We start from the raw sequence: 26862 nt of genomic DNA on the forward strand, positions 1-26862 counted from the left end.
TGTGTGTGAGGTATAGTTTGTTTGTTTGTTGGCAGTTTTGGATTGGGGTCAGCTGCTTCTTCAGAAATCTCAGTCCCCAAGGTGACATTCAGCACTCTTATCTTTAAAACTCATCTTTTGGATGTGATCTTTGCAGTTGTAGATCTGGGGACAGATTTCAGACTGGAAGTTTCTTAGCCTCCCTGGAGCCCACTCTGAATTTGAGGCCTCCTGGGACTGTTTTGTGTCAGTATCCTTGAAGTTAGTTAGTGTGTCATCACACAGAGCACAAAAGCTGCTGTGAGTTACGGAGGCCAGGGTGTGTGCACGGGGCGTGCGGCTGCGGAGTGAGTTTCCCTCTGTCTTTTCAGTTACTTCCCAGACTTTGTCTTCACTCTGTGGATGAGACGCGGGCTCGTAAGTAATAGGAGAAGGCCTGATCAGCACCGCGATGGGAGGCCCTGGGCTCGCCTGCAGGCCCCTTGGCCGGGCGCAGGAAGTGTGCTGCTTCTCGTGGACAGAGAGGTTCAGTCATCCTGGCGGGAAGGTGGGCCCCTGTGGGCACCACTCGTCAGGCATCCCCAGGTTGACAGCACCGAGATGAGAACACTCATGGATGTGGCTACCGACTGGCGTTTCTCGGCCTGCTGTTGATAACGTCCCAGGGGCAGAGTTAGGAGAGTAACTGGAGTCTGTGGGATTACATCTATTTCCCCTGTATCTACCTGACTTGTCACTGGGTCAGAGGGGTTGGCACCGCACGTCTCCAGAAAACAACACTGGTTGTTGCCTGGTAACTTGTTCTTCTCAGACGGATGGTAAAAAGATTATTTCCTCTTCGTGTCTTCTCTAGTATGGAAGGATGAAGATTCATTTGAGTCCCTCAGCCCATCAGTGTTTGAGGGATGCTTTGTTCCCACCCGTCCTCTGGGGTGTGCTCTGCCCCTTGCAGTCTCTGGACAGCGTTTGTTGGCTCTCAAGCGCCTCAGGATACTTAGTTTTATGTCCTTGATGGGAGTGGATCTGACATTTAGAATTATTTTCTGTCTCCTTTATCTAGCTGATGGCAATGTAGAAACTGAAATAATTTCAAAATTATTTAACCACAGGCGTTTTTAAACAAGCTATTAGCCCTGTCTACCAGAAGTAGTAATATTTGCCTGGTTTGACTGCTTTTGTCTTACACAAGGATGTTCCTCACCCTTACCTATTATCTCTTTTGCAAATTGTATGTCTGTCTTGCTTTTAGCTGCTCAGCCTCATCCTTCCTTCTATAGTCGCTGCTGTTGTCCTACCGCGCGAGAAGTGGGTGCTGTCTGCCTGTCTGATGTCTCTGTCTTGGGCTCGCTCATCTTGCAGCCCTCCAGGCATTGCATGGTGTCTTTCTGTGACCTTGCCTTTGCTTGTCCTTTTGGATTCTCTTCTATATGGATCTACTGTAAAGTCCTTTAAACTTTTCAAAGATCGCTTAATATTGAATCTTTTCTTCACATACATTTATGAAAGGAGCACCTCTCCGAAGCCAGGAGAGACCTGGGCGACTTTCGTTACCTCAAGGCTCATCAAGTACTAATATGTAATACAAACACCAAACAGGTTTATGCAATTTATAGTATCATCTCAATATTTACCTTAAATCAGTTCATGTTTTCACACCCACATGGTATGTAATGCAATATGATAGCGTGAGTTCCATGAGTTATCCAAACTACTACTTCTGATATATTTCGGTGGTGTGATCCATCATGGGAGCTTTAGGTTACCTATGATTGGATTTCTGTGACTGGAGGGTAGTTTGATTTGCAGAGAGGATTAGAAGTCCATTCCTGTGACTTTGTGGCTGTGAGTCGTAGGCAGGTGCCGTCTTTGCCTTCCCCATGGTCATCACATTTCTAGGTGCCTTCCATACTTGCTCATTCTTCTGGCTCCACACCTGTACCTGCCACCAAAAGGGATTCTTTCCTGTGTAAAAATGAATCCGCTGTTTTGTGGGTTTCTGAACCAGTTCCATGCCTCATTGCTGGTCCAGATATGCTCCAGGTATTCTGTCCCTGTGGACTCTCGGACTCTGGAGCCATGTTCTCAGCTCGTGGTGGCCTCCCCAGTTTCCTCAGGTGTGAAATGAGCTCTTGCCTTTGGATGCCTGAAATGCGCCCTCACTTTTCACTCTCTTTCTCCTGCATGGTTTTGATGACGTTTATTTTCATGTGTTTGTCCCTTTGTTCTGAGTTTCCTTTGTATTTCACTAGTTCTTTGGGAGTTGTCCCCCTTTCCACTGCTCAGCCTGTTGCTGTACGTCATCACTGGGTGTCCACAGGCTCACAGGTCTCTTGGGCAGCAGCTAGCCTGGGATGCCTGAGTCTGGTTCTTTTCTGCAGAGTTCCATGGGTTCTGTTCTCTACCTCTGAGAAACAGACAGGCAGATTATTTGTCAAGTATCTGAGGTGTCTCTTTTCACATGTAGCTGTTTCTTCCTAGAGGAAAACCTTCTAGTTGGTTCTCCAGGACTGAAGGTGAGCTAGTGAATGAGTGAATATTAGCAGTGGGTGCTGCTCTTCTGAGAACAATCTTGCCTCAGGGCTTACACCAAAGGAGTACTGGGAGTCAAAGCCATTCTTTTGTTTAGTTCTTGTATCTTTTTTGATTTCTAAGAGGCAGAAATCAGTTGCTTTGTCTCCCAACTGATTTCTCATTGGTCAATTGTGACAGGTACCAAATGTTTAGAGCAGCACTAAACATTTCTTAGTAAATTTGACTTAACGGTGTTGTTTTTGGCCAAAGTTGTGGTTGTTGTTGTTTTTAGACCAAAGAGAAGCAGTTCAAATTATTTTTAGAGCTGGACCAGGCGGTGGCGCAGTGGATAGAGCGCCAGACTGGGATGCGGAAGACCCAGGTTCGAGACTCAGGTCACCAGCTTGAGGGCGGGTTCATCTGTTTTGAGCAAAGCTCACCAGCTTGGACCCAAGGTTGCTGGCTTGAGCAAGGGGTTACTCAGTCTGCTGAAGGCCCACGGTCAAGGCACATATGAGAAAGCAATCAATGAACAACTAAGGTTTTGCAGCGAAAAACTGATGATTGATGCTTCTCATCTCTCTCTGTTCCTGTCTGTCTGTCCCTATCTATCCCTTTCTCTGACTCTCTCTCTATCCCTGTAAAAAAAATTTTTAAGAGAAATAAGGAAGCAAAATTTGTTGTTTTCTTTTCCTCTATTTTCTTACCTGCCACATCTACATTTCTGAAGTTAGAGCTGGGACCTCACAGAGTAGAACCCTTTTGCCTCAAAGCTTAGGGAAGGAGCTTCTAAATGTATAAGTGATAATGAGTAAGGTCTCTAGACTCATATGAACTGGATCTTCATCCAGCTCACCAGCTCTTTCTGTGCCATCTTGTGCCAGCTACCTGACCTCTCTGAGCTTCTCTTTCCTTGTCTGTAAATTGTGGAAATTGGACCCATTTATAAAGGTTACTGTGAAAATTAAATACAATAAACGCAGTAGAGAAAAGCCTGGTGCATGCAATGTTAGTTATTTTTCATATTGTTCAGAGTACCTAATAAAGGACCCTTATTAATTGCTTATTTTTGTATGTCTAACTGTGATAGCTACTTAACGGGCAGTTTTGTGCTTGGAGATCCAGTGTGGGAGGTGGGTGATGAGAAACTGGGAACCTCCCGGCCCCTCTAACACAGGGTTCAGCAGACCAGCCAAAGAGGAATGAAGGCAGGTGCCAGAGCATTAAGAGAATTCATTCAATCCCCTCTAGGTGGCAGTGTTTTGGGGGCTGTTAGGACTTAATTGAACTAATTTCTCTAGAAGGCCATTCATGGCTCTTCCACCCTGGTGTCAAGATTTTGGGGGTTTTGCATTTCTCCTCCTCATTTTACTGCATTCTGAAATTGTGGGTTATCTGTTTGTTGACAGTTTACTGTAAATATTCCATTAGAATTTTAAATTCATGTGTTTTGGAAAACATCTCTTTTGTTTACTTTCCTTTCAGAGCACAGTAGTCTTTTCTCTCCAGAAGTCATTCTAGGACAAGTCTCCAGGATTGTTGGGTGTCCATGATAAGGTGACTAGTATAGGTGGCTTGATTGTGGGGCACTAAAGCAAAAATTATCTACATTGAGAATTAAATTATCCATTGGCTATGGAAGCCCAAATGTGTTCTTTTTTTCCCCTTCAAACTATTTCTGGATGTATAACTCATAGTCATATGGGAGTGTTAAAGTCACTGAATGAGATTTTTGTAGACAGATGCCTTCTCAGAATTTGGGTGTGCTCAAGCTGGTTATTAACTAGTTCTGCAGTGGTGCTTTGAAAATGGACTAAGTCTCCACTAAGGAGTAGCTTCTGTATGACTGAAAGATTGGTGGGTGGAGCAACTTTATGTAGAAATAGGCAATTGTCACTTTTTCAAACATGATTTCTCTTACTTTTTCAGTTTCTGTTAGGTTCCCTGACTATATGTTTACACTGCATCCTATATTTTCCCGTAGCACTTACTGTTAGAAATGATTATTTCTGAAGTGTGTGACTATACAAAGGTTTCAAGTTCCTGAAGGGTCAGGGACAATGTTCATTTCTGTGTCTAGCAGATCACAAAGGATCTGGCACACAGTAGGACTTACTATACACATTTGTTGAATACTGACTGAGTAGAAGTCCAGGTATTTTTAATTTTACTTACTGGGAGTTTCCCATGACTGTCTCTGTTTTAGTTAGGATTGGATTGGGTATATGAAGCAGACACCTGACTACAGTGGCTTAATCTGGGGGTTGGAAAACTAGTTTTGTGAATAGCCTGAGAGTAATACAGACTATGTAGTCTGTCACAAGTACCCAATTTTGCTGTTTTAGATAAAAACAGCCATAGAAAATGCTTCAATCAACAGGCATGGTTATGTTCCAATAAAATTTTCAGTGAAAAGCCTCCTTGACCCACTGGCCACAGCTGTAGTTTCCTGGCTTAATCAACTGTGGGGATGGTCATTTCTGTTTTATCAAAACATGAAGTCGAAAAGTAGCCCCTTCAAGGCTGATGCAGCCTGTCAAGGGACTCCTCCAGGACGGAGCTTCTTGTCAGACCACCACCTTTATCATTTGGCTCTTGTTCAGATGGCTGCAGGTTGCCCCTGGACCTTTAGACATCACAGGGACAGGAAGAAGGTGAAAGAGTCAAGGACAGAGACATTTGTTATCTGCAGACTTTGTGTCTATTAGATGCAATATCTCTTCCTTATTTGCTTTCTTACTTTGGAAGGAGTGCTCTTTGGATGTCTGTCTGCATCTTATTGGCCAGAACCTCCCAATGACAAGAGAGCCTGAAATGGCAAATATTTTATTTTATTTTTATTTATTTATTTGGAGAGAGGAGGAGAGGCATTGAGGCAGACTCCCACATGCACCCCTACCGGGATTCATCTGGCAACCCCATTTCAGGCCAATGCTCAACTACTGTGCTATCTTTAGCACCTGAGGCTGATGAGCACAGACCAACTGAGCCATCCTCAGCACCTGGGGCTGACAATCGAACCAATTGAGTCACTGGCTGTGGGAGGGGTAAAGAGAGAGAAAGGGCAGCGGGGGAAGCAGATGGTCCCTTCTCCTATGTGTCCTGACCAGGAATAAAACCCAGGATGTCCATAGCCTGGGCTGACACTCTATCTCCTGAGCCATCAGCAAGGGCCGTCAGATATTTTAGTTGAGCACATTGCTGCCCAGACAAAATTGGGACCTGGTGCTGAGAAAGAAAGATGACTAGAGATTGGATAGGCAACTAGTGGGGTCTACTGTGCTATAGGGTTTTCTGTGTGTAGGGTGGGGTGCAGGTTTAAAAAAATTATTAAAAAAAAATTTTCCCCATCCCCTCTCCCCTTTGTCAACCATCAGCTTATTCTATATATCTATAGATCTGTTTTATTTTGTTTGCTTCTTCTTTTCTTTTACATTTAACATATAAGTGAAATCACATGGCATTTGCTTTCTCTGTCTGACTTATTTGACTTAGCATAATACCCTCTAGGTCTATCCATGTTGTCACAAATGCAAGATTTTATTCTTTTGATGGCTGAGTAATATTCCATTATATATATTCACCACTTTTTCTATGTGCATTCATCTATTGATGGACACTTAGGTTGCTTCCTTACCTGGGCTATAGTAAATGATGCTGCAATGAACATAGGATGAATGCATATATCTTTTTGAATTAGTATTTTTGTTTTCTTTGGATAAATACCTGGAAGTAGAATTGCTCGGTTGTATAGTAGATCTATTTCTTAAGAGTTTTTATTTATTGATTTCAGTCAGAGAGGAAGGAAAAGAGAAAGAGAGAGAAAGGAGCATTTATCTGTCCCTGTATGTGCCCCAGCCAGAGATTGAAACAGCAACCTCTGTGCTTTGGTTTATGCTGTAACCAACCCAACTATCTAGCCAGAGCTATTTTTAACTTTTTGAGGAATTTCCATACAGTTTCCACAGTGGCTTCACAAATCTGCATTCCCACCAAAAGTGCATGAGTGTTCCATTTCCACCAACACAGTTGTTTATTGATTTATTGGTTATAGCCAGTCGAACAGGTGTGAGGTGATGCTTCATTATTGTGGTTTTCATTTTCATTCCCCTCACAATTAGCGATGTTGATGATCTTTTCATATATCTATTGGCCACCTGTGTCCTCTTTGGAGAAATGTCTATTCAGGTCCTCTGACTATTTTTAAATTGGATTGCTTGTGGTTTTTTGGTGTTAAGTTGTATGAGTTTCTTATATATTTTGGATATTAATTCCTTATTGGATGTGTCATTGGCAAGTAGCTTCTCTTGTTCAACCCATTGTCTTTTTGTTCTGTTGATGGTTTGATATAGTCCATTTGTTTATTTTTTCTTGTATTGCCCTTATCTGAGAAGACATATACAAAAAGATATTGCTAAGACCAGTACTGGAGTTTACTGCCTATATTTTCTTTCGGGAGTTTCATGGTCTCAGCCCTTATATTTAAGTCTTTAATCTACTTTGAGTTTATCTTTCTGTATTGCATAAGAAATTAGTCCAGTTTCATTCTTCTTGCATATATCTGTCTAGTTTTCTCAATATCATTTATTGAAGAGACTGCCTTTACCCTGTTTTATATTCTTGCCTCCTTTGTTCTTTCTTAAATTCTATTGATTTATATATTTGTTTTTATGACAGTATCATATTATTTTTATTATTGTAGCTTTGTAGTATAGTTTGATATCTCCAGCTTTGTTTTTTATCAAATTTTCTTTGGCTATTTGGGGTCTCTTGTGTGGTTCCATATAAATTCTAGGTTTAGTTCTAGTTCTGAGAAGAATGCCATTGATATTTTAATAGGGATTGCATTGAATTGCAAGTAGATTGCTTTAGGGAGTAAGGACATTTTAAACAGTTTTAATTCTTCTAATCTATGAATGTAGTACATTCTGTTTATTTGTGTCTTCTATTTCTTTCTTCAGTGTCATATAGTTCTCAGAGTACAGATCTTTTATTGCTTTGGTTAAATTTACTCCTAGGTATTTTATGCTTTTTGATACAATTGTAAATGAGATTATTTTCTTAATTTCTTTTTCTAATTATTTGTTATTCATGTATGGAAACACAATGGATTTCTGTATACTAATTTTGTATCTAACAGCTTTACCAACTTCATTTATGTGTTCTAGTAGCTTTAGGATTATATATGTATAGTATCTTCATGTACCTGCAATAAATGAGAGTTTTACTTCCTTCTTTCTGATTTGGTTGCCTTTTTTTTCTTATTTTATTTCTGTGACTAGGACTTCAGTATTACATTGGATAGAAATAGGTATAGTGGGCATTTTTGTCTTGTTTATGATCTAAGGGGAAAACCTTCCGCTTTTCACTGTTGAATGTGGTATTAGCTATGCTGGGCTGTAGTTTTAAAACCTTTCCCCACCTCCTCTTCTCCCATGAACTACTTTCTACTCAGTATAAAGTTACACATTAAGCATAAGAGGTACTGGTTAATCACCTGTTCAAATCTCAACTCTCTACTCACTGCTTTTATGACTTTGACTTCAGTTTTTTCAACTTTAAAATGTAAAACTAGGGTAGTACCTCCTCTGCAGTTGAGAGGGGTGAGTTTGGAAATGTATGTGAAGCATTCAACACAGGACCAGCACATAGTAAAACTCAATAAATGGTGCATGTCACCATTATGACTGCTTTGAATGTACAAATTATGCTCTTATCTCCACTTGCTTTTTATAACACATATATTTATTTAAAAAAACAGAACAAAATAAAGGAATAATGAATATAAGCTTTATGACTAACACAAAGTAAAAGGAAGGTTTGGTGTTGGTGGTGTCTCTCTGTTGTCATAGGCACTTCATAAGAGTGAAGGCTTTTAAAAATAGGTGACTGCCTGATGAGACAGCAAAGTTTGCGATAAACAGCAATAGAATCACTAAAGCCCAATTCCCCAAATTCTACCTATGATTTCATTATCTTGGCAACTATGGAAATTCCCAGCTTTCATGGCATAGCATAGCTTAGGTTTAGTTGTTTTATTTTAGTTTTTAAACATATTTAGATTCCTCCTGTTTGGTATTTCACAGGGTGGGAAGTCTGACTCTGTCAAAGGCTGATTTCCCTCATTGCTGTGTATACAGCAGAAACCTCAATCCTTTTTCTTCGTGCACCCTGACCTGTTCTAACCATTGGTGTGGTGAGTGTCCTGAAGAACAGCGGAGTGGGAAACACTGACCCCCAGTGCTCTGTTCTGAGATATTCCTGATTTTAAATCAGTGTCTTTGGGTCTTTCAGTAACTCTTTCAGCCATTGTGTGAGCAGTCCTTTCTCAGGTGCATGGGCGTGGTTTACCTTCCAAAGGCAAGTGGAATCCTGAGGCCATCCAAAGGGCCGTTCATGAAGCACCTTTGCAGTGACTCAAGATTTATTAGGTCAAATCAGGAAAATGAGAGCCTTATTGAGAGATCTCTGGGAAGGTTTATTTCTCAAACCAGTCACCATACTAGAGTAACCACCTAAGTGTCATTTTTAAAAAGCAGAAGCCAAGCCTCAAATTATCAGAGCTCTAGCAGAAATCTTTTCTCTGAATCTATTACACAGGAGATGAGCTGGATAAATACAGAGGACTATCCCATTTAGACTCTGACCCTCACTCAGCAAGGGGAGTGATTTGTTTCCTATGTTGGTTCCATGCCCACCTTTTTGCGAACCTTTTAATTTAAAAGAGACAGTGATTAATGATGCTTTGATCTGCTGAGTTTTTGTGTGTTTTTTTTTTTCTTTTAAAGGGCAACCTCTTTCTTTCTACATAAATTTGATGTTGGAAGTACACCATGAGTATAAAAACTATATTGCTTATCTATTTCTGAGTGTGTTAGGCATATCCCAACCCTTTTTTCCTCTACCACAAAGTTATGGTTCAGGCTCGGCTCGTACCTCTTCTGTAGTCTTAGCATTCAGTGTCTGGTATATAGTATGGATTTGATAAATACTGTTTGTTGGAGCCAGTAGATAAATGAGTTAATAAATGATACTTAATAATACTTAAGACCTGTGTGGAGGGCACTTCCAAAAGTGTATTTTCAAATAACTTGTGTGCCTTCTTATTAAGAAATGAATATTCTATAGGCTGTGCATTTGGCCTTTGTTTAGAACCTGTGATAATCCAAATTAAAGTAGTTCACAATGGAAAATGTTTGTACCTGCATCCCCTGATAATAACATTAGTGTTTCTGCTTGGACAGGAAATCAAGCCTCTAAACGATAGACTCATCTTGAGTCTGTGAATATTTTTAGTCATTCTAGACTACTTCTCAGTAACATAGCTTTAATGTCTATAGAGCTTTTAACCTGTCTTGCTATTCTGTGCTTCTTTAATAGAGGGTGTGTGCATGTCAGAATTTAAGAAGGGGAAGAATATCATAATAATCACAGTGTTACACCAGATCTTAGCAAATGCAGATTCTGTTATAATATTTTGGTCTAGTTCTTTCAGACATAAAAGTATTTTTTCGTGTGGTTTACCGTTTTGTCATTTTTATATTTTCCTAATTAAATATGTGAAAGTATAAGAATTGGTCTTTAAGAGTGTAGAACTGGAAATTACAGTTTAAAAAAGACTAAGATTTTTTTAATGTGTTCTATATTATGTCAAAAACTTACTGATAACTTACTAAAAGTGGTTTTATTTATATAGGCTTATTACATTTAGAATGCAGTCTAAAACTTAGTGTGTTGTGAGATAATTACCCTTGACTATATGGCACTTTGCAAGGGACCTGTGTTACTTTAAAAGGCATAAATGATAGGTTGTATAATACCTTACCTTCTTATCTTGATCTGTATTTATTACAGGGGCTCTTTCTCTTTTACCTGAATGTGTCCGAGCAACTCCTGCTCAGCTTAAAAGGACACCCAAAAGAAGGAAATGCCCTTAAACTTTATTAGCACTTTGTGGAAGGGCAGATGCTGATATACAAATTCTAATTCAGGTGCTGCCTTGTCTTCTGGTCTCCTCTGCTGTTTAATGAAGAGGAAGGCAGAGGGCTGGTTCCCCTGGAGCCCCGTGAAGGGCCTTTCTACCTTCAGCCAGTTGGGGGCCCTGGAAATGGTGGCAGTCCCACCTCTGTAGTGCCTTCTCTCTATGACACATTCTGACAGGCAAGGGGCAGGTCCCATTTTAAATTTAAGATGACCCAGAGGCGTTACTCAGTGTCAGGTTTCTAAGGCACAGCCTTGTTTATAGTGGAAATAAAGGAAATGCACATCCTTCCTAGCCACACATGCAAGCCATGACTGACGCTGGAGTCAATATTTAATTATTTTTGTCTTGTGTTTGTGCTCTTTGACTTTCCTTTGAGTTTTAGTCTTATTTCTACCCCAAACAGTGGATTTAAAAATTGGTCCAAATATGAAACAAAAATACTAAGTTGGAATTATATATAGTATTTAGCAATGTAGGCATGCTTAACAGAATTTATCTAAAAGTACAAAACACAAACATGTATAGTAGTTGAAACAAGAACCATCATACAAACTATGGACAAAACATGGCTAAAAGGAGGCTGCTTAAAACAACGGGAAAGCATGGTGGCGGTTCTTCTCTGCAGCCTCCTTCTGCTCTGACCACACCCCCCTCCTGCTCTGACCCTTGGAAAGTGTACCCCGCTTAGTTCCCTGCTGCTTGTGCTCAGCTGGCCTTCCACCTTCCCTAGCTATTTGGGTGGCATCCGGAGCCTCCAGCAGGGCTCCCTCAAGCCCTGCCCCCACGTTGCTGGCCTGAAGGCTCTGCACAGTCCTAGCAGACTGAGCCCACATAGCAAAGCATTCCCATGGTGTCTGCTGGTTAACGTGTAGTTCTGTGATAGATACCCTCACATAGTTATTTTATTAATTTGTAGGCATTTTTCTTTTATCATACAGCTTTCCATAAACCATTTAGTGCATCTGTAGAAAATTGGCAATTGACTGGAGCCAGCACCTTGAACTAGATGCCGTGGGGTTCAGTTTTCTTCCAACATAAGGGTCATTGAGTTGGGAACTTTGTCATATGGGACCTTGGGACGCACTCTTTACCATTCTTGGTGGATAATAATAATAGAAGAGAAGCAGCTAACATGTATGCAGCACTGGGCATGTGCCAGGAGCCTCGTTCGGGACCCTCTATGGATGTCTTCTATCTTCAATCCTCCTAACAGCCATATAAATAGATACTGCTGTTGGCTCCATTTCAGAGATAATAAACTAAGATACAGGGAGGTGAAGTAACACCTACAGGGTCGCACAATAGCATAACTTTAAGCCCAACTCTTCTGGTTCCCACTGTAAGGCTTTGAATGTCACACTCACTCCCTTGAGAGGCAGCTCATCCCGTTCTTAGACAGGGCTGTTGTCCGAAAGATTTCTCTCTGGTCCAAGTTCTCACATGCTGTCAGAGATAGTTCTAGACATAATCATCTCAGTTCAGAAAAGTAAATTCCCAAACTTAAAGCCTAATCAGAGCTCCCTCATTTTTTGCATACCCCCACCCACATCTTTCTGATTGCCAAGCCCTATTTATTTAATTGTTCAAGTGTCTTTCCTGCTCTCTGTTTTTCTTTCTTTGCCTTTCCAACTGGAGAGTGAAGACTTGGCTTCTCAGAATGGCCTTCAAGGCTCTTCATACCCAGGCCCCATTCTGTCTTCTGTTCCTCTCGTCTGGCTTTCCACAGAATAACCACCGGGTGCCTCTTGTGGGACTGGCCCTGTTCTAGTTCAGGATAGACATAGGAGAGATAGACTCCAAGTTAGTCCATGGCCTTGTGGAGTTGACATCAGACCATTTAGTCTTCCCTTTTCTGTCTTTTCCTTGCACTTGTGCAGCTTGTGTGACTGTTTCCTTCAGCTCTGAGTGGCTGAAGTACCTAATAACTTCCTAGTATCTTTCAAGGCTTGGCTCAGATATCACTTCCCTGCAGCCTGTGTGACTCACTCCTTTGTCTGGGCTTCCACGTGTGTTTGTTATTTCGCTATAACCTTTGTTCAACCCTGCTCTGTATTTTATTGTATTCTTTTCACTTTTGGAAGCCACGTGTTCTTGACTGAAGGTAAGAACCGTCACTCATTTCTGTATCCCTAGAACATACTCAGTAGAGAGTAGGTGCTCCATGGATATTGCTTTGCATAGTAATTAATTTGTTAAGGGCCTGCTGTGCATCAAGACTGCTAGATATTTTGTGTGTATTGTCAACTTTGCTTCTGCTAATAAGTTTGTGAGTTACAGACATGATTATTACCCGTTTTACAGATGAGAAGACTGAAGTCCAGGAAGATTATGTAACTTGGTCAGCATCACATAGCTGCTGAGTGGAAGGGCAGCCATTTGCAGTCAGAGCTGCCTCATTCTAAAGCCCATGCTCTCTTCCCCATGATCCCCGAGAAACACAAATAGTGGTTGCCATGGCTCCTGGAAATCCCAATTAAGAATACATATCTCTTTATTAAAAAAAAGAAAGAAAAAGAATACACATCTCTTCAATTAATACTCATATGACTCAGTTTTTTTTATCTTCCCTCATCCTGAAAGCTTCCTCTTTGAACCTACCTCCTCTTTTACCCATTCTATATTATTAAGCCATGTGTAAAACTGTGCTTCAGCCTGACCAGGTGGTGGCACAGCAGATAGAGCATCGGACTGGGATGCGGAGGACCCAGGTTCAAGACCCTGAGTTCGCCAGCTTGAGTGCAGGCTCATCTGGTTTGAGCAAAACTCACCAGCTTGGACCCAAGGTCGCTGGCTTGAGCAAGGGGTTACTCGGTCTGCTGTAGCCCCACGGTCAAGGCACATATGAGAAAGCAATCAATGAACAACTAAAGTGTTGTAACGAAAAACTGATGATTGATGCTTCCCATCTCTCTCTATTCCTGTCTGTCCTTATCTGTCCCTCTTTCTGACTCACTCTCTCTGTCTCTATAAAAAAATAAATAAAAGCTCAAAAAAACAAAACTGCTTCAAAAAGCTGAGAGGAAGATTTCTCATTTGCAGATTTGGACACTGGTCTTTTTTTTTTTTTTTTAATTCATTTTAGAGAAGAGGGGGAGAGACAGAGAGAGAGAAGGGGGGAGTAGCTGGAAGCATCAACTTCCATATGTGCCTTGACCAGGCAAGCCCAGGGTTTCAAACCGGCGACCTCAGCATTTCCAGGTCGATGCTTTATCCACTGCGCCACCACAGGTCAGGCTGGACACTGGTCTTTTTAAGATGACCATTGACCAAAATTTTTGTGTTGAATTTAGGAACAACCATATATAACACAGGACCAGTATTGTGAATTATACTGAGCATGGTTCAATCAACTCAGCCTCCTCCTGTGAACCAAGGTCAAGCAACGATGTCCCCATCATATGCTTGAGTTTGTTGTTGTTGTTGTAAGCCACCTCTGGCCTTAAAGGAGAAAGATTTATTAGAGGAACTGCACGTAACTTACAGATATCATAGAAGTTTGGGAAAGGCTAGGAAGCAGGACATTTCCAGTATACTGGCAGATCAAATGTTGTGACCAGCTCAACACTGTCACTGCTGAAATCATTGCTTCCCAAATATTTTGACCTCACATCAGTCTGCTTAGATAAATCCGATAGCCTAAGTGTATGTCATGCATCTACCCCATGGCTGTGAATGGGCAGGGGACCTTGACTGCGGAGTCCCACCATGCTTAGGGGTAGCAAGTAATTCTCCAAAGGCAGTTGAAGTGAGAATGGATTCTGGATAGTCCCCAAATCCACAAATATCAGCTGTTCCAAAATTCTACAAGAATAGTAGAGTTTATTGAAAAGAGGTACAGAGTTTTGTTCTATAAATAAAGTCCCACCTTTCATAGATTTTGACCTCCTTTCTGACCAGCATCTTGACTCTGGCATTGGTGGTCCTAGGAAAACTTCCAGCTCTGCAGCCCAAGTTTGATGAGCCTACGCTCACCTTGTATGGCTTCATCTAGTAATTTAAGTCACTAGGAAAGAGGTAATAACATACGCAGACCTATAGATAGCTTACTATTAAAGTCCTTCCTGCAGCAAGTCCTAATAAAATCTGAGTTCCAAAAACCCATCATCAAATAAAAAGAAATAGAGTAAATAAATGCACAATCCATGAGATTAATATAGAGCAGGAAGACAATCTTTTTTCCCCTGTAATAATATTTACTTTTATATCCTACTTTATGGGGGTGCTGTTTAATTTCATGTTCATTTACTTTAATTACTTCTTGCATGCAGTTTGCGAGAAAGTTTGCTATTTTCTAACATCTAAAACATGGCTTACTTGAGTTTCGTTTCAGACCCTGTTAGAATTAATATATAATAAAACCTAGTGTGTAAATTTCTCATTTTTCACCTCAAAGGATTATTCATCATAAAAGAATCAGTTTTTTCCAGAGAGATTTTATCAGACTTACAAGTCAAATTAGTTGAATGCATTTCTTCTGCTAATAAACAGAGGAACGTTACCCTGCAAGCATCTCTACACTGAATTCCAATAATTCAATGTTTCATTGCCTCAAGAGATCAACCTATAAATGACCTAGGAATAAAAAGATAAATTTATTAGCCTAAAAAGAGATTGTTAAGATGGCAAATTCAAGAGGATAAAAGTGAAGAAAGGTTATAAAATCAAAGTTTAAATATTGGATATATATTTAGATTTTGTAAAAACTAAACAAAATAAAACACAATTTTAAAAAGATAGACCAATTCTCTGCTGCCGTAAGCAAAGCATTTTGGGGGCAGATTTTATATGTTTATGGTTTTGTGTATTTGTGTGCTGTACACGAAGACGGTGCAAGATGGCAGGGGGCCAGTATGTAATTACCTAAGACACTGTCTTGTGTGTCTAATTTAAAAGATGATTGTATAATTGTAGGATCCACAAGCCAAGTTAGTGCCTGGTTTGATTTCGGTCTCCACTTTGATTTGCCTCATCATCTGTGGGTCCAAGATTAATTGAGAGAAGATTTTGGACATGAAACTGTGACAGTCCTTACAGGAATGGAGAGGGTGCAGTTTCTTTCAAGTGCATCTATTAGGAGAAGGTGTGACCACTGACTTCCTGCTGAACCCCAGTGGGCTCCCTGGGTCTTGTTGTGAATTCTAAATCCTCGTTTTCAATCCCACCCGAGCTGCTTGCGCCCAGCGTTCCAGATGTTGACATGGGGGACACTTTGTCTGGTTCACAGTGGAGAAACGCCTTCTCTTTTCTGTAGGACACAGAAGATTGCCCTTATAGAGGACATGTGAAAGTGGTTTTCCTTTTCCTTTGGAGATACGCCTCCTGTAGCGGAAGAAGCAGGTGAAGATCGTTTAGGCAGAAACTGGGAATCCAATGTCTGAATGACAAGAGAGAAAATTTTCAGGGCTAACAAGAAAGCCATCTTCAGTGTGTAGTTGAAATTCACCTTCTATAGTATTTTTGCACAAGATTAAGAATAAAAATGGTTATGATTGATGAAGCATTCAGTGAGTGTCTAACTGTAAGTCAGACTAGAGGGACTTTTAAATCACTCAAATGAAAGATTGCATTATCATGAACATTAATATGTAACAGTTAAGTGTGTCATTGCTTATCATAAGTCCTGGAATTCACAGGGCTGATTGAGGCCAGCCAACTAAAAAGGAAAAACTTTTTAGCAAACACCAGTTCACAGAACCTCTATGAAGAAGGCCAGCCCAGTGGTCATGACTCTGAAGAATTGATTTATTTTTGTGTTCCTAACTCATATGTAGATTTTCAGTAATACTCACGGGGGATTTAAAGATGCCTCCTGAGATATTACTGGGAAGAGAAAGATAGGGTAGAGATTGGGGGAAGGGGGATTGATTCCTGCTGAGAAGAGGAAGTTAGGGAGGAGGAGAAATAGTAAAGAGTAACTTATTAAGGGCATAGAGGTTAGGTTAAATGTTCAGAAAAATTTTTATTTCTTATAGATTTGTTGCCATTTATGTAGTTAACAAATTATCAACTATTACAAAACCAATTCAAGAAAGTGAAATTGGGTTTTTCTTATCTTTTTTTTAAAGATTTTATTTATTGATTTTAGAGAGAGAAGAGAGAAAGGCAGCGGGGAGGGAGGAGTGGGAAGCACCAACTCACAGTTCCTTCTCACATGTGCCTTACCAGGCAGTCCAGAGGTCTCAAGCTGGTGACCTCAGCGCTCCAGGTCAACGCCTTATTCACTGTGCCACCCCAGGCCAGGCTCTTCTCATCTTTTTTTAATCTTTTGAAAAATAATATATTTTCTTCAAAATTATATAAGTGGTATATAGTTATAGCAGAAAATTTGACCTATAAATAAACATTTAAACATTCAAAATGATCTCTGTTCTCAGCTCAGAGATTTGGTGAGTAGAAGGGGTACCCAGACATGTACAGCAGGTACCCTTATACACAGTGTGTGATGGAAGGGGTACCCAGACATGTACAGCAGGTACCCTTATACACAGTGTGTGATGGAAAGGGTACCCAGACATGTACAGCAGGTACCCTTATATACACAGTGTGTGATGGAAGGGGTACCCAGACATGTACAGCAGGTACCCTTATACACAGTGTGTGATGGAAGGGGTACCCAGACATGTACAGCAGGTACCCTTATACACAGTGTGTGATGGAAGGGGTACCCAGACATGTACAGCAGGTACCCTTATACACAGTGTGTGATGGAAGGGGTACCCAGACATGTACAGCAGGTACCCTTATACACAGTGTGTGATGGAAGGGGTACCCAGACATGTACAGCAGGTACCCTTATACACAGTGTGTGATGGAAGGGGTACCCAGACATGTACTGCAGGTACCCTTATACACAGTGTGTGATGGAAGGGGTACCCAGATATGTATAGCAGGTACCCTTATATACACAGTATATGAAAATATATAAAGCTTATGTTACATATTTTTAATTGTTTTCAGTGAATACAGACTTTTCTATCTTTTTTTTTTTTTTTTGTATTTTTCTGAAGTTGGAAACAGGAGGCAGTCAGACAGACTCCCATGTGTGCCCAACTGGGATCCACCCGGCACGCCCACCAGGGGGCGATGCTCTGCCCATCTGGGGCATTGCTCTGTTGCAATCAGAGCCACTCTAGCGCCTGAGGCAGAGGTCACAGAGCCATCTTCAGCGCCCGGGCCAACTTTGCTCCAATGGAGCCTTGGCTGCGGGAGGGGAAGAGAGAGAGAGGAAGGAGAGGGGGAGGGGTGGAGAAGCAGAAGGGTGCTTCTCCTGTGTTCCCTGGCCGGGAATCGAACCCGGGACTCCTGCATGCCAGGCCGACGCTCTTCCACTGAGCCAACTGGCCAGGGCCTTTTCTATCTTTTTTAAAGCGTATTGTCTCTTGACCCTTTATCTTTGTATCTACGATAACATCAAGCTTGGTATCTTTTTAGTGAGTAAATTCATTACTATTTTGAAAAAGTGCAGTAAGTGCATCATATCAGAATTAAATTTTTGAATGGTATAAGGAAGGGAGAGGGGAAAGCCAAGGTGTCCGCATTTCTTGAGTACCTCGCATGCCGAGTACTACGCTTGACACTTTAAGGTAATTTTGCAATTTATGATCATTCAGTTCTGATGATGAAGATGGTGCTAATGAACAAGTATTGAGCACTTACTGTGTACTAGGTGAGAACTTTGATGTGTATCATTTTATTTCTCACCACAACTCAAAAGTTTAGCTATCTGTATTATTCCCATATTACAGACGGGAAACCTGAGGCTCAGAGAGGTCAAGCTAGTTACTCAGAATCACACAGCCTGGAATAATAAAGCCAGACTGGATGATAGCTCTTTAACTACCACCTTGTTTTGCCCCACTTCCACACCAGTGTATGCGCCATTCATGTCCATGACGCTAGCCAACCTCCCAATATTACTAAGCTATTTTTTCTAACCTAGGCTTCCTTTGTACAACTTGCCTGGAAGCCTATCTTTACCTTTTCTTTCCCCTTTGGTGTGAAAGCACTGGGTGAACTGGTGCTATGCAATGCAGTCCTTCCTCCATTCCATCTGGGGCACAGAGACAGACACCGTGCCTGCTCATGATGGTGACTTCAGCATGGGTGCTGCTGTCACCTGTCAGAAAGCATCCAAAATCATTGGGGATGAGCCAAGTTCTTGCCTGAGCTCCTGCTGCAGCATTTGCACTCCAGGGTGACTCATGTGACTACATGTGGCCTGTGTACCCTGGGCCTAAGGGTCTGCTCTTCAGTCTTAGAACAGGAAATGTTCATCACCTGGGTGGGGCTGTCCTCCTGTTGCAGTTGGGATTATGCATGCATGTAATCATTTCCCTACCTGTGACCAAGTTTTCTGTAGCTGCTGTTGGCCTAGGATACTTTGTTTCGACTCTCTCTGCTTCTGTACCTTCTCCCCAAACATCAGGATAGTCATGCCTCCCACGCAGAGCTGTTGGAAGAGTGGGCAAGGGGAGTGCATGAGTAACGTGAGCAAAGCTTTGCCCAGAGTTGGAAGGTATTTGATATGAGGTGGTGCTTGTTTTCTTCAGGGATCCTCCAAAGACTGAGAATCACTTTCTTCAATCACAGACTCTCTAGCGACAAGACACCCTTCTTAGATAACATGAGAATTGGCTAATCACACTTTGATTAGTTTACTTTCTTGAGGAATTTGTCTCTTTCCATTCCTGGGATTTGAGAGATATCAATTAGCATGTTTTCACCAATTGATAACAAAACCTCACAAATAGTGGCTGAAAACATAGGGATATTTATAATTTTCTTGCCCAGAAGTACAAAGTTAGTTGGTCCCAGGACTGGTTAAGCACGCAAATAATGCCTGACTGCTGGGTGGGCACATCTGTGATTCTTTTAGCTTTTCCCCCGTGGCCACAGATGGTTGCTAAAGCTCCAGCCATCAACATCCTACATAAAGTGGGGGGAAGGAATTAGTCAGAGAGGGAGAGGGAAGGGGGAAGCGAGGGAGGTAGGGAGAAGGGACTGAGAGAGGAAGCGAGAAAGAGACCTTTTTGAGTACTTTCTGTCTAATCAAGGAAAAATATTTTAAAGCAGTTCCCACTTATATCTTTGGGCCAGAACTAAGTTAAATGTCTGTCCCTAACTGCAGAGAAAGCTGGGCAAGAGGCCATTTCCTTTTATCCAGCTTGAAGAGTGTGAAGGCGGGAGGCAGGAATAGGGCTCGCTGCTGACTGGTCATCTTGTACTGTCCACTGTGGAGTAGCAGTTTTTACCCGCTCAGGTTAGGCCAGACCCAAGTTTAGACTGTGCCTGGTAAGGACCTGAATGGTGGTATTATTTTCAGTATCATCTAGAATGACAGTGTATTTTTGGATTCCCACTTTCTAGGTGAAGCTGAACTGTCTTGGTATCAAGAGATGGGTAATTCAAACACTCTTTGTTTACTTTTTTCCTCTTCAAGCTGTGCCCCATCTCAAGCTCTCTGTATATCACTCAAGAAATGTTTTGCAGATGGCTCAGCTTCCTGCTCAGGACCATCATTCTAGATGTTTCACACCCTGCATGTGGTGTTGGTATGATGACCCCCCCCCTCCAACAATAATCTCTGCCCCTGTTCTTGGTTATTGTGAAAGACATCCTGACAGCTGTAATGTGTTGATAGAGTGAATGGCTGGGTTTCCAGCCACTTTGTTATAGCAATACTAATCTTTCTCCAAAACTGAAACATTCATCTCCTGTGGCATTACAGGGAAAAGCTCCATCTGATGGGTGTTGTCTGGACTTTGCTGGGGAGGAACAGAGTACAGGAATGCCACTATTTAGGAGACCGTTCATAATGTCACTTGTTCCAAGTGGTATGAGTTACTTGCATTAGGAAGTCAGTGAGCGCTTTCTTGAGGAGGACCAAAGTCTCAAAGACTGTGTCCAGGCAAGTGTGTTGTGAAGAGAGTAGCAAGTGCGTTTTCTGACAGGGGGAACAATTATTTTGCAACTGGCTTCTTAAAGAGTACTTGGTTCTAATCCTGAAACATAAATCTCTCACCGAATTATTCAGTTAAATATACAATTCTAGTCAAAACTATAGTTTGAATTTAGATAAAAATTAGATGCTTTTTAATATAAAAATGAAAAGGTTTACAGTAAGAATGGAATTTTTAAAGAGTCATGACCAAAACCACTAAATATCAGAGAATTTATTGTCATTGAGAAGAAAATAAAATTTAATATATAGGATCTCCAACTGGGAACTAAGTATCCATCTGCCAAGGAGTGGATTCTCCTCACTGTGGGGACTTGGTGACTTGGGTAAACTGCACAGTCCACTGGATATAACTATTACATTTAAATGAACTAAAATTACATACATTTAAGACCTTATTTTCTCTGTGGCACTCACTATATTTCAAGTGCTCAATAGCTGCCTAATGGCTGTTGCATCGGACAGAACATCTTCATCATCACAGGAAGTCCTACTGAACCTTAGATGAATCTACTATAAGCGATTTTCCCCACCAGAGAACATTTGGCAATATTTGGAGACATTGCTGGTGGTCACAGCTGGGTTGGCGTTGGTGCTGTTGGCACCGAGGAAAGCTGCTAAGCATCCTATAATGCACAGGACAGCTCCCACAGGGAAGAGTGCCCAGCCTGAAACATCAGTGGCACTGGAGTTGAGAACTGCCCTCCAGGGGGCGTAGACCTCTGTGGGCCCCAGCTCCTCACTGGAGTTTTAAAGCAATTCCCACTACAGAAATGTTAAGTACCCGGTGTTTTGGATATAATATGGGTTCAAAGTAGGGTTAAAATTTGAGGTTAAATATAGAAACGATGTGTCCCAAGTCCATAGCCCCATGAGAGGCAAGAGCGGGTCAACAGGACTGCTAGGGGAGCCCCGCTGACACTCTGTCCCTTCCCCTCCTCCCTGCTGCCCTGCTCGCTGCTCCTGACCTCCCACACTGAGTTTTGGAGTGCGCTAGATTGTCCTTCAACTCCAGGCCAGCATCAGTAGCCAGGGCGTCAGTTGAGCAGCCAGGACTCATACTAACAGTTGTCTTGGCAGCAGGTGGATGATGCCAGTGACGTCTAAGAATCAGGTGTCCCGACCAGAGCTGATTCAGATCTGGGCTCTGCCACTCAGCTCTTTTGTAGCTTAAAGTTAGTCACTTAACTTCTCTGAAATTCAGTCTTTTCCTTTATAAATGGACACAGTGATAGTATGCAGAGTTAATTTAAAGATTAAATGAGAAAGTGCATATGAACTGATTAGTGCAGTCTCTGGCATAGTAAGAATAAAGTTTTATTGGTAGCTTTTATTATCATTGCTTTGTTACTGTTTGTGTTACTGTGGTTACTGGGCCCAAGAAAGGCTGGCTGTGTATTGATGTGATCCTCTCCTGCCCATGGAGTAAACCTGGGCCCTGGTTGAGCTGGAGCCAGGACCGACCCCTTCCACCTCAGCTTCAATGTCACTTCACTGAGGATCCTTTCTGTTCAGCATGACTAGGCTCCTTCCCCCAGACCTGTCATTGTTTAGTCACAACTCAAATCTGTCTCTCCATAGAACGTGGTCAGGTTTCTGATGCTATGTTTGTATGTTTTTACTGTTATCTCTTCTAGACTTAGAGTTGGTGTTGACAACTAGGGATTTAGGAATTAATGGCATATTTTAATAAAAAACTGAACTGGTGAAAATGAAGAAAGGCTATGACAGGTAAAGCAGACTGGAGTTTGTGTGCTGACTGATCTGAACTGAATTCTTGCTCTACCTGTTACTCATTTTGTGACCTTGATTATTTAACCTGAGTCTCAGTGTGCCAGATATGTGAAATGGGGAAAATACTTTAAGAATTTTATGACAAATATGCCTTCCACATCAGTCATATATTCAGTGAGTGGAGGTTTTTAGAATGATTCAAGAGCCAACATAGGAGTAAAGCCGAAGGATGATTTATGGATTTGTAACCTTTCTGTCGGAATTAGGCATTGAACTTGAGCTGTAACAACACCTGCCATGTTAGCATATTTATGTCTCCTAAAATAATTTTACAGTTTGTCCAGCAGATTGGCACTTTGGTAGGCTGAAGGTAAGAATATACGGTCAAACTGGTAGTAGTTTTTATATGAGTGTTACTAGTTCTGAGAAAGGGGTTCGTAAGGTATTGGGGCTGGCAGGTTAGTGTTGGCCTGTTCCTGGGGACTCCCAGCCTCCTCACTGGTCATTTGTGATCAGAGACCGAGGACCGCTCCCCCACCTCCTCATCCCCAGCTCACCTCCTGTCAGAGGATGAAAGGACCATGTCTCCACCTCGTGTCCATGAATTTGGTCAGAAGACATGAGGCATGTTGTGAGAGCCAAGGGGCTGTTCACCCAGACTGACAAGCTGGTCCATCCCTAACCTGAACCCCCATTACCAGGGCCTAGAGAAGGGCATTAGTCTGTGTTAGACCTCATCTGGAATTGTTTTCAATCTTTAGGTCCATTGGCTTTGAGACGATCTTGAGTTCTTTCTGACTGTGGGTCCTGGCTTGCTCTTCGAACTCTCCCCAGTGTCAGCAACAGAAAGCATGTGGCTGATAACCAGGCTACATAGGGTACGTGAGGTTTACACACTCTGGTGCTAGCTGTGGGAGCATGGGGCTTTGCTGCCCCATAAGAGTGAACCTATGTTGGAGATATGGAGAAGTACATAGAGGACCAACATCTGTTTTGAGTTCCTATATTGTACCTTTTGTTTACAAATAACCCAAAGTCCAGGCCTGCTGGCAAAGCAAATAACAGGATTGTATTGGTTCATGGATCTGAACATCTCAGTAGCAGGAGTCCCCCTCTCTGTGGGCATTGTGAGTGTGTCCTGGCTTTGGCCAGCTCTCTCTTCATTGGGGCAAGCCCAGTCCATGCTCCTAAAGCTTTCAAAAGACCAGCAAAAGGAAGTCTCCCTTCCAGAAGTCCCTCCAGAAGACATGTTCATCCATCCATCAGTCAGTCCGTCTGTCTGGCTAGCAGAGAACAGGACACTGATCAGTCAGGCCCGGCTTATGGTTCTACCTTCTGGAGCCGGGAGAAGGGCATCAACCTCCTCTGCACCCCCGGGACTGAGATGGGGAAAGGGGCATTTTCTAAAAGCACAGGCAGGCAGGTGTGAGAAGAGGAAGAGGAGTGTGAATGCCAGGCTGGCAGATGCAGTGCGTGTCCACGGCCTGGGTCCCCTTTGGTTGGAGCGTGTGGCTGACTGACCTGACCTCTGCCTGCTGTGTCCCCATTCTGTCTCCAGGGCAGCGAGCAGGCCCCAGTCCTCCTGCAGCACTAGCACACCTCTTCCCTGCAGTCCTGAGGCCCTGGACTGCCCCAAGGCTGGAGGAGGCAGCCTTGTCCAAGCCACAGTCAGGGGCATCCCACACAGTGTGACAGGGAGGCCACTTGGCACGGTCCTTGGCTCTTCCCTGCCCGAGAAGAGGTGCCCTGCGGGCTCGAGACAGCTCAGGAGCCTCACACCTGGCAGAATTCTCCCTTTCCTTTGTGACATTTCCCATCAGAATTGCGTTGGGAAATAATCATCAAAATGAAAATGATTTTTGAATAAAAGTATAAGTTTGAGTGTTCTGCACAATACTTTTCCAAATATTGGATAGATTTTTTTTTTAAGATGCTAGCACTGAGATCACTGGTCCATTTCAATTTTTACTGAAACAAATAAACCCAATAAAAACACTTATGCTGAGTGCTGTAGCAGCACAATAAAAGAATTGCACTGTATTGAATTTATTGATTTATTTATTTACTCCAACTGGAAAATCGAGTATTGTGTTAATGTATTTTATAAGAATCACACTGCTCGATGAAATGGCTAATTTATTTTAGCGTATACATAAATAGCTAGCAATTTTCCATGAGACAGGCTAATGAAAATGATGCAATGAAGTAGTCTGTGCTGCGAGGAGTGACGGGGACGAGCTGTTACTGGGTGAGTGCTAAGAAGCACTGAACTGGCCATCATATCTTTGAACTTTTGAACTGCTCCTTGTTTTCATATGATTTATTGATTTTGCTATCTCTCTGTTTAGCTCAACTTTAGTTTTTGCCCAGCAGTGCAGATAAGTGGCATAGGAGATTGAATTTCATGGGTATTTGGGGTTAAAACCTATCTTTAAGAAGAATGCTAAACATGTTTTAATAAAACATGAGTCGCTGGGGTTTTAGGTTTCTGTGTGATATGGATCTGATAAGAACCGAGGCCGCTTAGAGGCCATCCTGGGGTTCCTGGCTGGGGAGGCACTCCTTTTCTGAGCTCTGGAAGTTTCACGGGGCCACGTGCATGTTCCCGTAGTCCAACAGGCTTCATTCTTAATTGCAGGTGTCATTTCTTCCCCTGCTTTGCCCTCTCTCTCAGGCCACATGCTTTACCCAGTGCCTGATATCTGGGGCTCTCTCAGGCGGCAGCGCTGAGCCTTGCCTCCCCCTTGCACATTGAGGGACGGCTGCTATTTAAATACCCTCTTTTGGCAGATCTTTCAGGAAAACTGCTTTCAAGAGCAGCCAGGGCTCTCACCTAGGGATGAAGACATGGAAGCTTGCTGTGCGTTGGGGCCGAGTCTGGCTCACTGACTGCTCCACGCTCTCCAGCTCCCTCAGACCCACTGTCTGTGTCTGTGGTCCTCTTCCGCCCTGCCCTGCCGTCCTCCCCAGCCAGCCCTGACCTTGGAGGGTCCTGTTTCCCTTCTGTTTGCTTGGGGGCGGGGAGCTTGTGCTGAGTGACAGTGGCCAGAAAGCAGCCCTACTTTTTACTGTTGTCTTTGAGCCCCACAGAACTTTTCTTGAATATGTAACATCTTGGGAACTCATACTTGATATTTTTTGTTTATTAGCTAATTACTAAAGGATGACTTGACAATAGTGTTTTATGTTGCCATTTTTCTTTTGGGAAGAGGGGGTTGGATGAGGTGGGACAGAGCTTCATCATGTAAAAGTAACCATCCTAGAAATTTCAGGTAATAAATTTCCAGGCGCATGAGTGGTTAACACTCTTTCCTCAGACACAGTATGTGAATGTGGAATTTTTTATGAAGGTAATGGTCTCTTTCTTTAAAAATCTGATTTATTTGAAGGTACTTTTAAATGATCAAGTAATTTTAACCTTCAGGAAGAGATGGAGTGGGGGTGATGAGTAGGCAAGGCTTGGGTCTCTGCAAGGGTTTGAAAATGCACACCCCTTTCATGATTAAACTGGCAGAATCTTTATTTGGATGTTAAAAGCTTTTTCTTGCATTGCAAACATTCTTAGCAAATTCACAGTCAGATATTTGGAAACAGCTAACACTTTTAAAAAGGAGGAGGAGGGTCTGTACGAACCAGGAAACAAAATTATTGGGAATGGCTAAAAAAGACAAGACTGGCCCCAACACCATTAGCTGGGGGGGGGGGGAATTCCATTTCATTGCAACTATGTTATTGTTTACTTTACCATACACATCCTAATATGGTTACCTCCCCGTCAGAGGCCGCCAAGCCCAGGGGTTGAGAGGCCCCCTCCGGGAGAAAGCTCCTAACTGCTGCTCAGACAATAAGAAACAAGCGGTACAACTCCACAAAAGGCTTCCCGGAAAATAAGTGTCAAATAAATCCTGCAGAACTCTCGCTTGTGCCACTGAGCTCTGTGTATGCAAACCTGTTTTTATGCCATCGCTGCCCAGGCTGAGCTGCGCTTGTTTGGAAATAAGCCACTGCTTTTCATTTTCCTTCCCCCCCCTCACTTCATCTGAGGGCTCTGGATTAATTCCTTAAGACATATCTTTGCATATATGTCTCATGAGTTATGTTTCCTGGAGCCTTTTACTAGGAACATTAAGGTAAGAATGTTGATTTAGCCTGGGACCTTTGTCACTCAAACTAATGCTCATCAGTGATAGAGACATTGTAAAGAAATATTGCAGAGGTCTTTTGTGGCCCCCCTCCCAAACGGAGAGGTGCAATTGCTTTTAATTGTCATGCATGGATTCAGAAAAAAAAAATGCCACCAGTTGTGAATGAGACGGAGCAGAAGTGTACTCACTGGTGTAAACACTGGTGAAGACACCCCGGGAGTGTGGCAGCCACAACAGTTTCATTGGGAGGCTTTACTGCTGTTTCTTCCGATTCTTCTTTTCCACTTGTGATATTTCTTTTTCTTCTTCTTCCTTTTTTTCTTCAAACTCTCCAAATCCTCATGGTCTTGAGGCTTGCCTGTTATTATCTGCAACTCTAGAACAAAGGTAGGTTGCTCAACTCTGTGCTTCGGGGGAGGGCCAAGTTATTTTGGGAGGGATGTCTTCCTACTGCATGAGTGGCTGACCTAAAAGGAGGCGGGAGGGGGGGATGCTTGGAGCCGAGGTATGAGCTAGCACGCACTGTGGCAGCTTTTATGTAGTGGAGTGTA

At 42.4% G+C, this 26862-nt stretch overlaps 1 protein-coding gene and 1 long non-coding RNA gene across 16 annotated transcripts in view; one reads left to right on the forward strand and one right to left on the reverse strand.

The window, feature by feature from the left end:
* LOC136314647 (uncharacterized) overlaps positions 1–26663 on the reverse strand; it is a 43959-nt gene extending 17296 nt beyond the window's left edge. The window contains exons 1-4 of one of the 2 annotated variants that reach the window (XR_010727344.1): positions 26500–26663; positions 18813–18923; positions 16637–16736; positions 15762–15848 (exon numbers count right to left, since the gene is read on the reverse strand). This is a non-coding gene — a long non-coding RNA (uncharacterized lncRNA). Of the gene's footprint in view, positions 1–15761; positions 15849–16636; positions 16737–18812; positions 18924–26499 lie in introns of those variants that run through there. The other variant, XR_010727345.1, reaches the window with a different exon arrangement.
* Positions 1–26862, forward strand: part of FOXP1 (forkhead box P1) — a 671570-nt gene that overhangs the window by 348368 nt on the left and 296340 nt on the right. The gene's annotated exons all lie outside the window — the stretch shown is intronic.

The sequence above is a fragment of the Saccopteryx bilineata genome, chromosome 10 (genome assembly GCF_036850765.1).
Source record: "Saccopteryx bilineata isolate mSacBil1 chromosome 10, mSacBil1_pri_phased_curated, whole genome shotgun sequence".
In the NCBI taxonomy this organism is placed as follows: Eukaryota; Metazoa; Chordata; class Mammalia; order Chiroptera; family Emballonuridae; genus Saccopteryx; species Saccopteryx bilineata.